This window comes from Cydia strobilella, chromosome 16 (genome assembly GCF_947568885.1).
Source record: "Cydia strobilella chromosome 16, ilCydStro3.1, whole genome shotgun sequence".
NCBI lineage: Eukaryota > Metazoa > Arthropoda > Insecta > Lepidoptera > Tortricidae > Cydia > Cydia strobilella.
The window spans coordinates 9,074,867-9,088,012 of NC_086056.1; the positions used below are offsets into that span (position 1 = coordinate 9,074,867).

Consider the following 13,146-nt stretch of genomic DNA (forward strand, 5'->3'; position numbering starts at 1 on the left):
TAATATAGTCAAGAACTACATATATTTTTTCCACGTCTACGAATATCAACGCCTCTTAGAAAAACAGGATCATATAAGGAGATTTTTCGCCTTCTGGCTCAGGGAACCGCCTTAAAAATCCTTACCTAATAGGTATCATGGACAAGAAAATTATAAAAAATATACAAATACTCGCTTTCTTTAAGTTTGTAGTGCATGACATGAGGTTACCGACAACGAGTTCTCAATGCATACATATGTTATATTAAAACAAAATGAAAAGGCACCTAATAACCAGAAAGAATCCGCAACGGCAAGATACGGTAGTACATTTTAAAGTTTTCCTTTCTTCGAATAGTTTAAATGGAAGGTATCCAAGCCCCTTGTGGCCATTAATCCATCATTGTGTTGAGCTCCGTCGGCTTGTACTTGCCTTTTAACATCTTCCCTCATTCTTCTGATACCACGATAAGCATTTTTTTAAAATATTGTTATTTAATAGCTTAACCACGTCAATTTTTTTTTTAATCTGATGGTGAAAATATAAGATTTTTAAAAATTTTGCGTAATATCTGCTGGATAAGTGCCGCTACATAGTTAATAAAGTGATCGTTTAAAGACAAACAAAAGATAAGGCAAAACTAAACATTTCAGTGAAGGACGGTACCGTGGTTAATGGCGCAGAACTACCGGCGTTTTATTAGCGTTCCGTTCCACGCAAAACCGTGGACCAGTCTCGACCCATAATTTGTTACTGCATCCGTGAAATGGAACAAACCTTTCCCACGTGAAATTTTATGACGATATAAAATTTCACTTTACATTACGATCTAGAGCCCAAAATTTTTTGGGTTCTGTACCAAAGGGTAAAAACGGGACCCTATTACTAAGACTCCGCTGTCCGTCTGTCCGTCCGTCTGTCCGTCTGTCTGTCTGTCACCAGGCTGTATCTCATGAACCGTGATAGCTAGACAGTTGAATTTTTTACAGATGATGTATTTCTGTTGCCGCTATAACAACAAATACTAAAAACAGAATAATATTAATATTTAAATGGTGCTTCCATACAACAAACGTGATTTTTTGCTGTTTTTTTCCGTAATGGTACGGAACCCTTCGTGCGCGAGTCCGACTCGCACTTGGCCTGTTTTTAACATATTTCTTCTGAACAAGCGGGCCGAGTCAATCATAAACATCGATGAAATTCTGAAGTCGTTGACGAAAAAAATCGTACGTTCTTACTCTACTTACTAAATTGCATCGATCACTTAAAAAATATACAGTTTAAATGTCAAAATTGCTTCAACCAATAATTGAGTTTTATGTCTTTTTACTTGACTGTTGAAGGGGTTACGTTTTCTAGCTTTATATTTACTCGGCTCAGCTTCAAGCATGTACATTGTACAGTATCTATTTTGGGACGCCCTTCAGTCTACACCAATTGAAAGACTTTAAAGTTAGAGGTGTCTTATATGTATGTTCGTCTCAGTTACATTTGGTAGGTATATTAAAATAATTTAATTACGGACTTTGCGGAACAAGGTACTTGGATGAATTCACAAGGTACCTAAAAGTTTTTAAAAGGTAATTAGAGAAATACATAAGTACTTACAAATTATTCGTTTTAAAGTAATTACTAATTAGCAAAGAGAAATGGTAAAAAATACCAGAAAGGAAGAGATCACTCTTAAGCGATAAAAGACCGCCTGTTGTTACCTCTATCCAGTTGTCTTTACCTATTTGTTTCTGTATTTGTATTGTAATCTATGTGAGGTGTGCAATAAAGATTATTGTATTGTATTGTATTGTATTAATTAGTAGGGATTCGTCTTGTTTATCTCACTATCGATTGATTGGGCTTTTGTTTTGTGATCAACCGCCGTGTATATTTATTTACTTAAATACTAAATATAGCTTATACGATGGTTAAGTAGATTAGATTAATTCCACTTAATGATCGGCTCACAATGAGACAAAAGTGTCTTCGATTATCAAGCATGGAACGGAGTAATCCACTGGTTGTTTGATCGTTGATGGATCACTCCGTAATGAAGACTGTCGGGTTTGCAATTACCTCACGAATTAGAACCATTGCCGGTGAGCGCAATCACCCATTGCTGACTCGGGAACGAAGATCGAAAGTGGAGTCTCTGCTAGGTATTGTGACAGAAATAGTACATTTCGATGCTAGTGCGGAAAGTATGTCATTACTAAGGATGACATTTCCGCACGTGTATCGAACGACGTTTTTTTATACAGTTGCGAAAAAATAAGAAAAACAACAAGTAAGGAATAAAAACAATATCGAATGTTGCCTTTGGAAACTTAAAACATGCTTGCAGTAAGAAAAAATGCCTCTTCTTTTACAGGCGTTTCGGCAGCTATTCCTACCTCTACCTTCCATAGCTATTCCGTTCCATTCAGACAACTTTTTAAGAACGGTTTTTTAATATTCAATATTAAAAAATACACGTGTTATAATGATTAAGAGGTAAATAATAAAATATGAAATATGTATATTTTTTGTATTCTTATATTAACAGTGAGGTTTTTATGTTGATTACGTCATTTAAAGGAAACTAATATTAACACTCCTCAATAAGTAGTCATGAATTGGAACAAGTATAAATTTAAAAAAATTGGAAAAGTGAAAAGCACTAGTTCGCGAAAACCAACTTTCCGCACGCTAAACAGCTACGTAAAGTACCACTTTTTGAGCAACTGTATTAAAACATAAATTTATTGTCAATGAAAAGGAGTGATATCGTAAAATCGTTGTAAAATGTGGATAACCACTTTGCAAACTTGTTACATGAAATAGGTCGAAATATAAATCACTGTATGTTATAGTAGGTACTGGCCTCCTAATTTGTCAGAGTATATTCGACATACCAACATTCACACTTTTGGAAATAATCTAGTTTAAGTTAGGTTGACAGTGTTGACACACAAAAGTAGGGACTCGAAATCAATGACTTCTCCGAAACCATTAACTTTTGCATAATGGGCAAGTCGGTATCGCATAAGGTTATCTATGATTGGCCTTCAATTGATCCATACTAAACGCGGTATCCTATAAAACGCCAGCAATAACAATTTAAAGTAACAACACACGTTTTTTCATCACTTTGAATTAAACTTGGCCATTATGTGAAGCATATATATATAAATTGAAATTACTACCATTAAATCAAGTTTTTAACAAATCGTATTTATATGTATTATAAAATAATTCGCAGGCAGGTGGTAGGTATATATAGTACATTATTAAACAAGAGATGAAAGGCACCCATTTCTGTCGAGGTAGTTTGGCGATCGAGCGCAGTGAGAGCGCCAATAGTCCAGAGACTTAAAATGGTGCCTTTCGTCCGAGTCGCACTCTACTTTTCATTCCGAATACGAGGAAAGTAAAATACATGTGCATTTAAAAAACACGGCTAAGTATAAACTTCAGTAGTATTTCTAATTCTAATTCGGAGTAATTTCAATTAAAAATTTTGTTAAAAATATAGTTATTTATGGAATGCAGATTTAATTATTAGACTGGAAATTGTACAACAAATACATTTAAACCCAAAAATGTCATTGCTTGTAAAAAAAAGAAAAAAACGTACTTAGAAAGTACAGTGCTCTAGGGAAGAAACGTATCATTTTATGCACTCTTTTTAAAACACTTTTAGGGCATGAGAAATCAAAAAAAGTTTCTCGTTGCGCTCCATGGCACATGGCGCTCTAACTTGAAACAACATTTATTTTTATTTAAATTATGCTATTCGGTAACAAGCTCTAACGATTGTTTAAGCATTATTTTCTAAAAAAACGTGTCATTCACAGCAGGCTTTGACGGTAAGTTAAATAAAAACGGAAACGGAATTCGCTGGCAGGGATAAATCCTGGCGTATCTGAAGGCTTTGAAATCACGGCAAGGCTTGCCAGATCCCAGGGTTGCCAACTTTACGAAAAACTTTCGGGAAGTCTTTACAGAGCGCGATTTAAAGGATTATAAATTACCGGCGGCGCTGAAGGAAACTTAATTACGAAGTTCTATTTTTGTTGTTTGTTTTATGTATCACTAAGTATGTATGGGTAAATAAGATCACTAACAGCTAAACGGTATAAAAACTTCATCGAACTTTTTGAGTTAATTATTTTTTGCTTAACTTAATTTGCTGGTAACCCTAGAAACGTGGCTTGCGACAAGTTTATTTATTATTTGAAAAATCTTGTAATTAAACTCGATCCCTTTTAAGTGCCTGCTTGCGTCTAACATGGAGACTTCACTTTATTAAACTGCAGTAAATCCAATTGTTTTAACTTAATTAAGTAATTTAAAAGTGGGCTGGTGTTTCTGGCGTGAATTTTCTCACATGTGGATTGCAATATCATTAATTTATTATACTTAGTGATACATATATATTCTAAGTATCTACGAATGCGTAGGTACTTAAACTTCTTAGACTGCCATAGTCTTTCTAAAACAGTTATGAAAAAGTATCATGGAAGGGCCAGTATATATGCAAAAGCCAAAAGTATAGTCTAATTAGACTATAAGTACCTTTGGCTTTTTATTTAATCGGCCACTCTAATAGTTATCAGACAAAGGTGAAAGAATTACATACTCGTATTTAGATGCGATAACCCTGTGCATTCTGTATCTATAAGATGTGACAAACATTTCGATTCCTGTGTATTTTACATTGAATCTGTTTATAGTGCATTCCACTCTTACAATGTAAGTGTAAGCGAAGTACCCGCATCAAAATATTATTAATTTAAATAAAACTATGAAAACGGATTATATCGCGTATATTGAATTTATAATACCTCCCGACGTTTCGAACCCTTTACAGCGTTCGTGGTCAACGGGTTACTGAGGAAAAATTACAAAGTGCAAAAATACCAACATACAAAAAAAATGAACCATCATAGACTATAAACTTTAAGGCTGGTTGTACATGCAAAATCGGTTCATAAGGCTAGTTATACAATACAACCATTTTCAAGTAAAGAGATATATATACGCGATAAAGCTACGCCGGCTCCAACCCTACACCTCGGACCCGAAAAGATTTAATTCCCTCCTAAATTATGCAAGGCTTATATTAAAATACAATAAGTGTAATTAATTCCATGCATTATATGCATTTTATAATGTTCGAGTATGGTAAAGTTTGTACCTAACGGTAGCAGGTCAATGATTCAGTACTTGAGTGTGTGCACGTGCACGAAACTTTCCCTATAAAGGCTGGGAGATATGTTTTGATATTTCTCCGATAACAAGCAAACTTTTGTCCTTCGACGACCATAAAGGCTATAGGGTGTGTCGAAAACTCCACTCCACGTGGAGAGTTCATGAAATATGACGGCGGTTGATGATAAAATAAATCTTTTGTATGATTGAGTAACTATATTACTGAATACAATTTAGGAAGCAAAGGTACTAACCGTGTTATGTACCGCGAAGCGGATTACCTCGTGTTTCCCAGAATCAAATCATTCTTAAAATAGAATCTTACTCGTTAAAGGGAGTAATTGAATTATTATTTCAATTGATTACCTGTGCAAGAAAGGATACTAGCGCCACTCGAATCAACCTCTAATGGCCTCCCACACTGGCTGTTAAATACATTGTGTGACACTGTGACAGGTACACCATGATAGAATTGATAGTGTTTTATTATGTTATCCCTGTCACACAATGTTATAAAACGTTAATGTGGGAGTACCATAAATTAACGCAGGCTTCGTAGCAGACATGCTACGGCGTGCTACAGCTACCAAGCCGCTACGTTACGACGACGTAGCAGCGATTGACATTACAAATAATAATTTGTTTGGAATGTGAATCGCTGCTACGTTAAGACGAAAAGCGTATTTAGATTTTAGAATGAAATATTTGTATTATATTTTTAAAATCAGGTGGCTCCTTGTGATCTAATTGACATTCTCTTAAAATACGCAATTTGTAATTAATTGCGATTTCGTTTTCTAATCGCTTAGAGTCCGTACTGGAAAATAAACAAGCTTGAAGCCGAAGACACGGGATGCTGTCAAATTACACCAGATTAATTTTGATTCATTTTGTGTAGCTTCCACCTGTTCTCAATTTAATTACAGCGAAGTTTCGCTGATAAGTAGGCATCTCATTTCACATGATTCCGAGCTCCAAGAGGGATACTAATTAAATTCTTTATATTGGTATAATTACTAAAGGTTATATATTTCGTTGGGTTTATTTTGCGTTTATTAAGCTATTATGTAAGCGGGTATTTTATTAGAAAGTAAGTAAAATGTTCACACAACCAAATTGCATGCGTTAAAATTCGGAAATAAGCCTTGTGTCGATGCAACACGATCATGGCCCCAGGCTTGAGAGCTTACAAAGGCCGTAGAGGTCCATTTAATGTAAACTCCTCGCCATATTGGGTGTACAAGCCGCAGTTAGACCACAGATTATGCAAAATAGTTGGGCTATTAGATAAGCAAATGTTACATATACATTATATACATGTATAGGTGCCTCAGATAAAAATTTAAAGTGCATCATAAGTTACAGGGCTGAACTTATAGCACAAAACAATTACCACGATAAATATATGTAATAAGTTTTATTATATTAAACACTAAGTATAAAAAATCAAAATTACAAACTAAATTAAAAACTAAAATTAAAAACTAAACTTAAAAATAAACTATAAATAAAAAAATTGCCCCAAATAAGTAATAAGTTGTTTTCATATTTGATCCTTATTTATAATACGGTAACCGCTTACCGTTAAGCGGGCTGTATGCTTATTTGCCATCAATGTTGTATCAAAGAGTACTCATTAATGGTCCAATCCGAGCGACAACTGTTACGGGAGAAACATTAAGATCAAATACTTATTTTAAGTCATCTATGATTAAACTAAAAACGACATTACTTAAATTTCACTAACTACATTAATATGTCATATGAGTGCATTATAAATATAAGTACCTGATGTTTCCTAAATATCTTTGATGATTTCCAAACTACTGGTGTTTCATGCTGAAGTTTCCTGCGTCACTTATAATGCGCTTAAGTACCTAAGAGTCACTAAAAATCAAACGTCATTGATTTGCGAACAAATTACACACAGGTACTTGTGGTAAACTAAACAAGTACCCATATAATAAACTATTTAGAAAGTCACGAAAAGAATTGTCTACTTTTTAGTTAAAAACCCAATGCCATCTCTGTGTGTGCTTGCAACATTACTTTGTCGGAAAACCGGAGGCGTTTGATCAAGTTTATCGGATTTAGTTTTTTTTTTTCATAACTTGCGGACAAGCATATTATCATGTTTGCACGTTCATTTAGTTTACTTTGCATATTTATTTTGTTTTACTATATAAGTCAGTACGATGTCAACTAAAAAGGAAACAGTATTTTTGCTCACAACTATACAAATTAAGCTTAGAATAAATTTAAATTGAAAGGTGGAATAATTACTGCCTTGGGACATGACCTTACGGGCTCTGGATCGATACTACAGCCCCTCCCAGACCCATATGGTGGAAAGATTCGCTGGTTATGGATGAGGTCTTGGTGGCTCAGTTGGCAGAGCGCTGAAGTATAGATCCAGAGGCCGTCAGTTCAAGTCTCACCCAAGGCAGTAATTTTTCCACTTTTAAATTCACTCTAAGCTTAATATCATCGTTCGCAGACGTTTCTGCTTGTTAAAATAAAAATACTAAGTATAGAAATTAGTCAAAGGAAACCAAAATATTTCGCAGCATTGCAACAAGTTAAACTCGACACTTTTAAATCTTACGCTTCTGGCAGCTGAATAATTTAAGGACCTCTCTGCTTGAGTACTCGGCCAGTTTTTGCTTTAACTTTTTCATACGACTGCCTTATCAAGATCTCCCTCTCTCTTCTTTTTAGTTTTATACTGTCAAATAGAGATACTTACGCAATTTTTCTTATCAAAGTTGAAGATTAAAAGTAGTTTCTTCTAGAAATTAAATCGTGTTGATAATTGGTTAGATATAAGATTATATTAGGAGTCTTATACAAGGAGTCTTATAAAAGGATTTCAAATAATTGCATAAATGTCCATAACAAAAATGTTGAAATAATTTCAGTATTACTCGCATAAAGTACCTATCTTACTACTTCATTCGTAAACTATATTTTATCAAGCAAACTATACGTCTGCAAGCCATAGGCAAGACTTAAACTTGCGACCTTTTGGAACATCGATTCAATCACTCTCAACCAACAGTGATACCGAAGCTTACCAAGCGTGCAAATATTTCCATTCCTCCCTTTTTGTTTATACACCTTAAGTCCCCGGCAAGCTAGGTCCTCCATACAAACGTAGTTACGCTCTCATTATGAGTAGATTGCTCTGAAACTTAGTACTCACAATAGGATATGGTATATCTAGGTCTAAAAATAGTTTATGTAGCTTCAGATGACATAGTAAAAAAATACAGCGAATTTAAGTTCTTCATACGAAACTTGTTTTTGTTCTATTTAGATTGTATAGAGCTATATAAACTAATTTCAGACCTAGATACACCTCATATCATTGCAAGTGCAAAGTTTTATTACAATCAAACATGTAGTTTTAAAATAAGAATGGAACTCCGTTTGTATGGGAAGGTGAAATTCGGCCGAGCTTCCAGAGACTCTTAAAGTTCCTCGAAAAGGTATTGATGATTGTATTTAAGTAGAATAACGACGTTCATGCTCGTAGTTTGTTCAAAACGTATTTACTAAAATTCTGGGTTTAAGCAATGAACACGAAAATGTGTTTCATATCCAGCTATTTGAAATTCAAATATCCAATCAGCGTTGGCAGCCAATCGGGGTTAGACAGCGGCAATACATTCAAACTAGCAGATAAATGTTGTTACACAATTTAAACTGAAAATTACAGGAATATTCTGTACATAGTTTACATTTTTAAAATTAAAAGTTAATGTCAATGTCGAAGATCAAGAAGAGAGGCTTTCGACTAGCAGTGGGACACCAGAATAGGCTAGTAAAAATGTCAAGGATCTTTAGGCTGAAATGAGGTATATATAGTATATAAGTGCATGCGCTGTATATGTATTCAAGTGAATTAATCATTCATTCATTCATTCATTTATACACCTATGGTTCATGGGAGAACAAAGGAAACGTATTTCGGTTGTATAATTTCAGATATATTTTTTAGCCATTGTGTAGGCACGTTGGTTCATCTTGCTGAGCTTGGCACCTCATTTGCCCGATAAAAGGTGGAATTCCAAGGCCTAATGACAGAATTCAAGCCTCAGCCTCACCATTAAAGTGAATAGCAGGGCGGCGTCGGCTTTTTTTATCGTAAACGATTTAACGAAAAACTTCTTGAAGACATTTTACGACTTCAATGTAATGAAGCAAATTCTGCGTGTCTCGGAGTTGTTGACATTGTTCTAGACTTTGAACTGGCCTTTATATAGGTATAGTACCTGTTTATGGTTGTTAAATAATGTTACACATTGAAAAGATCTTGATTTTAGCTTTTTTTGTATTAAACATTATTCTTATAGTGCATTACTATAGAGGCCGGGAAACGAAGGGTTACAGGCCAAGTAGATGTATGTAGACGGCCGAGCGTAGCAAGGTCGTATAGGGATACGCGGCCGGCAACCACGTTTCTCGCCGAAATTTGTATAGTGCTTTTCTCAAACTTGCAATGAAATATGATGATGATCGCTTCATGACCTAATGTGATAGGTTATTCAGTGCGTGGGATTTTATAGAGGAACCAAAATTTAATTATTTTTGCGCTACGACGCACGGTACGGAGATACAGCCCTATAAAGATCTTTTCTTTTTCACTAGGAAAAGTTATTTAGTCATGCAAAATGCAATTTTGAAAACAAGGTTTTTTTTACAAAATAAGATAAATGCTTTAGAAAAACGAAAAAAATAAGTTAATAGGTACCGAAATCTCAACAATAAAAAATTCTCAAACATCGTTGTCGCCAATTCACCTAAGCCCGGATATTCCATCGCATGCCACGCGAAGTGGCGGGACACATCGCTGGCGCACGTCCAAAGGCTCATCTCGGCCCGGCCTGCCACGGCGCGCCACGGCCGACCCGTCCTGCCCCGTCACGTGGGACAGGCCTGTCTCGTTGTCAACTAACTGGACATATGACTCCAATTTGCTATACCTAAAGCGGCACAGCTAAGTCCGACGTGGCGTGTAAAATTTAAGCGCTTTGTTGATGTTAAAGATCAAACCCATAAATCTTACTAGTTTAGTAGTCTCTAAAGATTATGACACGAACTATTCCAAGTAGGAAATTTGACAATTAATACTGCTGTCACTTCGGTTATCTGCCAATAAATCTGTTATCTAAATATTGAATATAAGATAAGACTCCTTAACTCAAAAAATCTTTTTTAATTTAAGATTAGTAGTTAAGTTAAATATTACATGTGTTTTTTTTATAAAAATAAACAGTTTAAATTTTAAATTTTTTTTTTTTTTTTTATCTGCCTTTACTAATAATACTTATTACACAAATTAATATATAATTAAATATATATATATATATATATATATACATATATTATATTTACTTGAAAATAGTTGTATTGTATAACTAGCCTTATGAACCGATGTTGTATGTACCTACCTACAACCAGCCTTAAAGTTTATAGTCTATGATGGTTCATTATTTTTAGTATGTGGGTATTTTTGCACTTTGTAGTTTTTTCCTCAGTCACCCGTTGACCACGAACGCTGTAAAGGGTTCGAAACGTCGGGATGTATTATAAATTCAATATATGCGATATAATCCGTTTTCATAGTTTTATTTCAATAATACGTACATTACAAATAACGCTAAATATTATAACGAATGTTATTATATTTTATATGTATTTAATTTCGTTATAAATATCTTAAAATTTCGGCGAATTACTGTAATAATAGCGAAAACGTCATATTATCAAGCAAAACTCCGCTGAACATTCCCTTGAAATTTAATTAGCTATAACCCCGTCATTCCACACGCCCTAAAATTTATAGCAATATTAAAATAAACGACACAGAAGAGCGGAAAGGGTATGAATCACACCACTTACATAGCCCACCTGCCTGTAACCGTTTCAATATATTTGAAATAAGATTATCAGTATTAAAATTGATGAAATACAACGCTGGCCGATAGTCAAGAATGGCTCCGGTAGTCGAGGTCGCGTTAGCATTTATTGACGTGTGCAATAAAGATTAATTAATATTGTATTGTAATGTATTAACTTATGGCGTTATTCATAAACGCGTTACTGGCCCGAATTAGCTATGAATCGTTTGTCTTTATTTATACTTATTTGTGTATTTGTAAGAAAGGGATAAAACATAATTTAACTAAAGGACCGTAAAGTTTTATGAATAAGGGAATCTTTATGTTGGTAATATTACTCAGCTACTACGTCTCCATATTTTTTCAATGAGATAACATTAAAAAAAAATGGAAACAAATCCAATTTGTTTACTCCGAAATCAGGCAAAGTTACTATTCGGTATCCGGTCGGATAGTAGGTTACTATCCGGTATCCAGCCGGATATTAAAATAAGGGGCGGATAGTAACCGAATATCCGATGCATCTCTAGTTGAAACTACTTCCTTGTTTTCTGTGTCACAGGCTGTGCAGATCGGCACGGCAGCATTGTGATGTGCGAATAAAGGCTACATTCTGCTCGCTTTTAAAGATTTTTGCTCGCTCCGTAAAGACCTTAACTACAGAATTTGCCGACCCTTTGCGTGTTTCTTAGCAATTTGATCGTAACCGCTTTCAGGGAACAAAAGGGCATTTCCTAACGCGGATCTTTAATAAAATGTTGACGGTATTTATACTATTTATATTACTTTCAAATACTTATCTACGAGTTTTAGGCATACTGGGTATACTGGGTAATTGATGTTCTAAAAAGTGTGCAGAAAATGATACGTTTCTGCACTAGAGATTAAATTGTTGTAAAACGATCTATTTACCTGATACCCCTTTCGTCAACTTCTTGTATAACATTCAATTTATAAAATATAATTAAATTGATAAAACTCGCTTTTTGCGTCAACTTATCATGTCTTATCTAAAATTTCAAGTAACAAAGAGGCCAGTCAGATTAAATTTCCGGCGGGGTCCACTGCTGCCCTAGAATGCCCTTTATTGCCCTCTTACAAAAGGCTTTACTGCTGCTGTGCCACTACAATATTACAATCTCATTCATTTCGCGCTTCATGCTACTCCCTTCACTGTTTACTTTTGTCCACTTCTCAAAGAATTTTAACAGTTAACAGTATTTACTCAAATCTAGAATAAAAGGATTGTCTGACTAATATTTACTTATCTCTTTGGGGCAAGAATTAGAGTGAAATTCCCTTTTGAGTTCTGATCGATGAATCGTTTTCTATTGTGTAGGTACCTTTATCTTATATACTCTAGTTTATTTCCAGTTCTAATATAAAATTGAAGGTTTTTCCTCGTAATTGATTGGTGCTATGGAGGCTTAACATTTTTTCTAGCGATCGAAAAGTATCAATGCTGATTACGCTAATCCTGCAATCAGCTCTAACGACACGCTCGACCGAGGGGAGGTTTTCTTCCTTTTTGCAGCTAAAATAAGGGTACCTACTGAAAAGTGTCTACAGATCTCCGATAACTCGTCGCATTACGGAGGACATCTGTGACGTTGCAAAATGCTGCCAAAGGATTAATATAAATGATTTGGAACTTGAAATCTTCATTCCAATTAGGAACGATTTACAAAAATAAATCTAATGAATAGCTTAAGTATGTATATGTACCTAATGGAACATAATAATTTATGTGAATGCTGTTGATATTATAGTGATCACTAGGGTATTATATTTATGGGCGTTTAATTTGTAATTACGGTTTATTTCTTCTTTATCAAACAAACAAAACATACATAGTGGCAACATGTTTGTTAAAGTCATAAATATATAATATATAGGAAGGTTATAATTACATACGAACGTTGCATTTCGTGGGTCACGAAATAGTGAACTCCGAAATAAAATTCGGTCTTCACTCCAGTGATTGTGAACAATGTAGTTCAAATGTCCGGTATTGTGGCCCAAGGCGCCCCGGACTCTCACCGAACCTATAACACTGTCACCTGCAGCAAATTG

General features: G+C 34.7%; 1 protein-coding gene, 1 long non-coding RNA gene and 1 other non-coding gene across 5 annotated transcripts in view; 2 read left to right on the top strand and 1 right to left on the bottom strand.

The window, feature by feature from the left end:
- LOC134748444 (zinc finger protein 541) overlaps positions 1-13,146 on the bottom strand; it is a 346,807-nt gene that overhangs the window by 212,687 nt on the left and 120,974 nt on the right. The window lies entirely within an intron of this gene.
- On the top strand, positions 7,544-7,616 carry Trnay-aua (transfer RNA tyrosine (anticodon AUA)). The gene has a single exon. It is a non-coding gene; the product is annotated as a tRNA-Tyr (tRNA).
- On the top strand, positions 9,522-9,679 carry LOC134748216 (uncharacterized). Its single transcript, XR_010128400.1, has 2 exons — positions 9,522-9,573; positions 9,609-9,679. It is a non-coding gene; the product is annotated as an uncharacterized LOC134748216 (long non-coding RNA).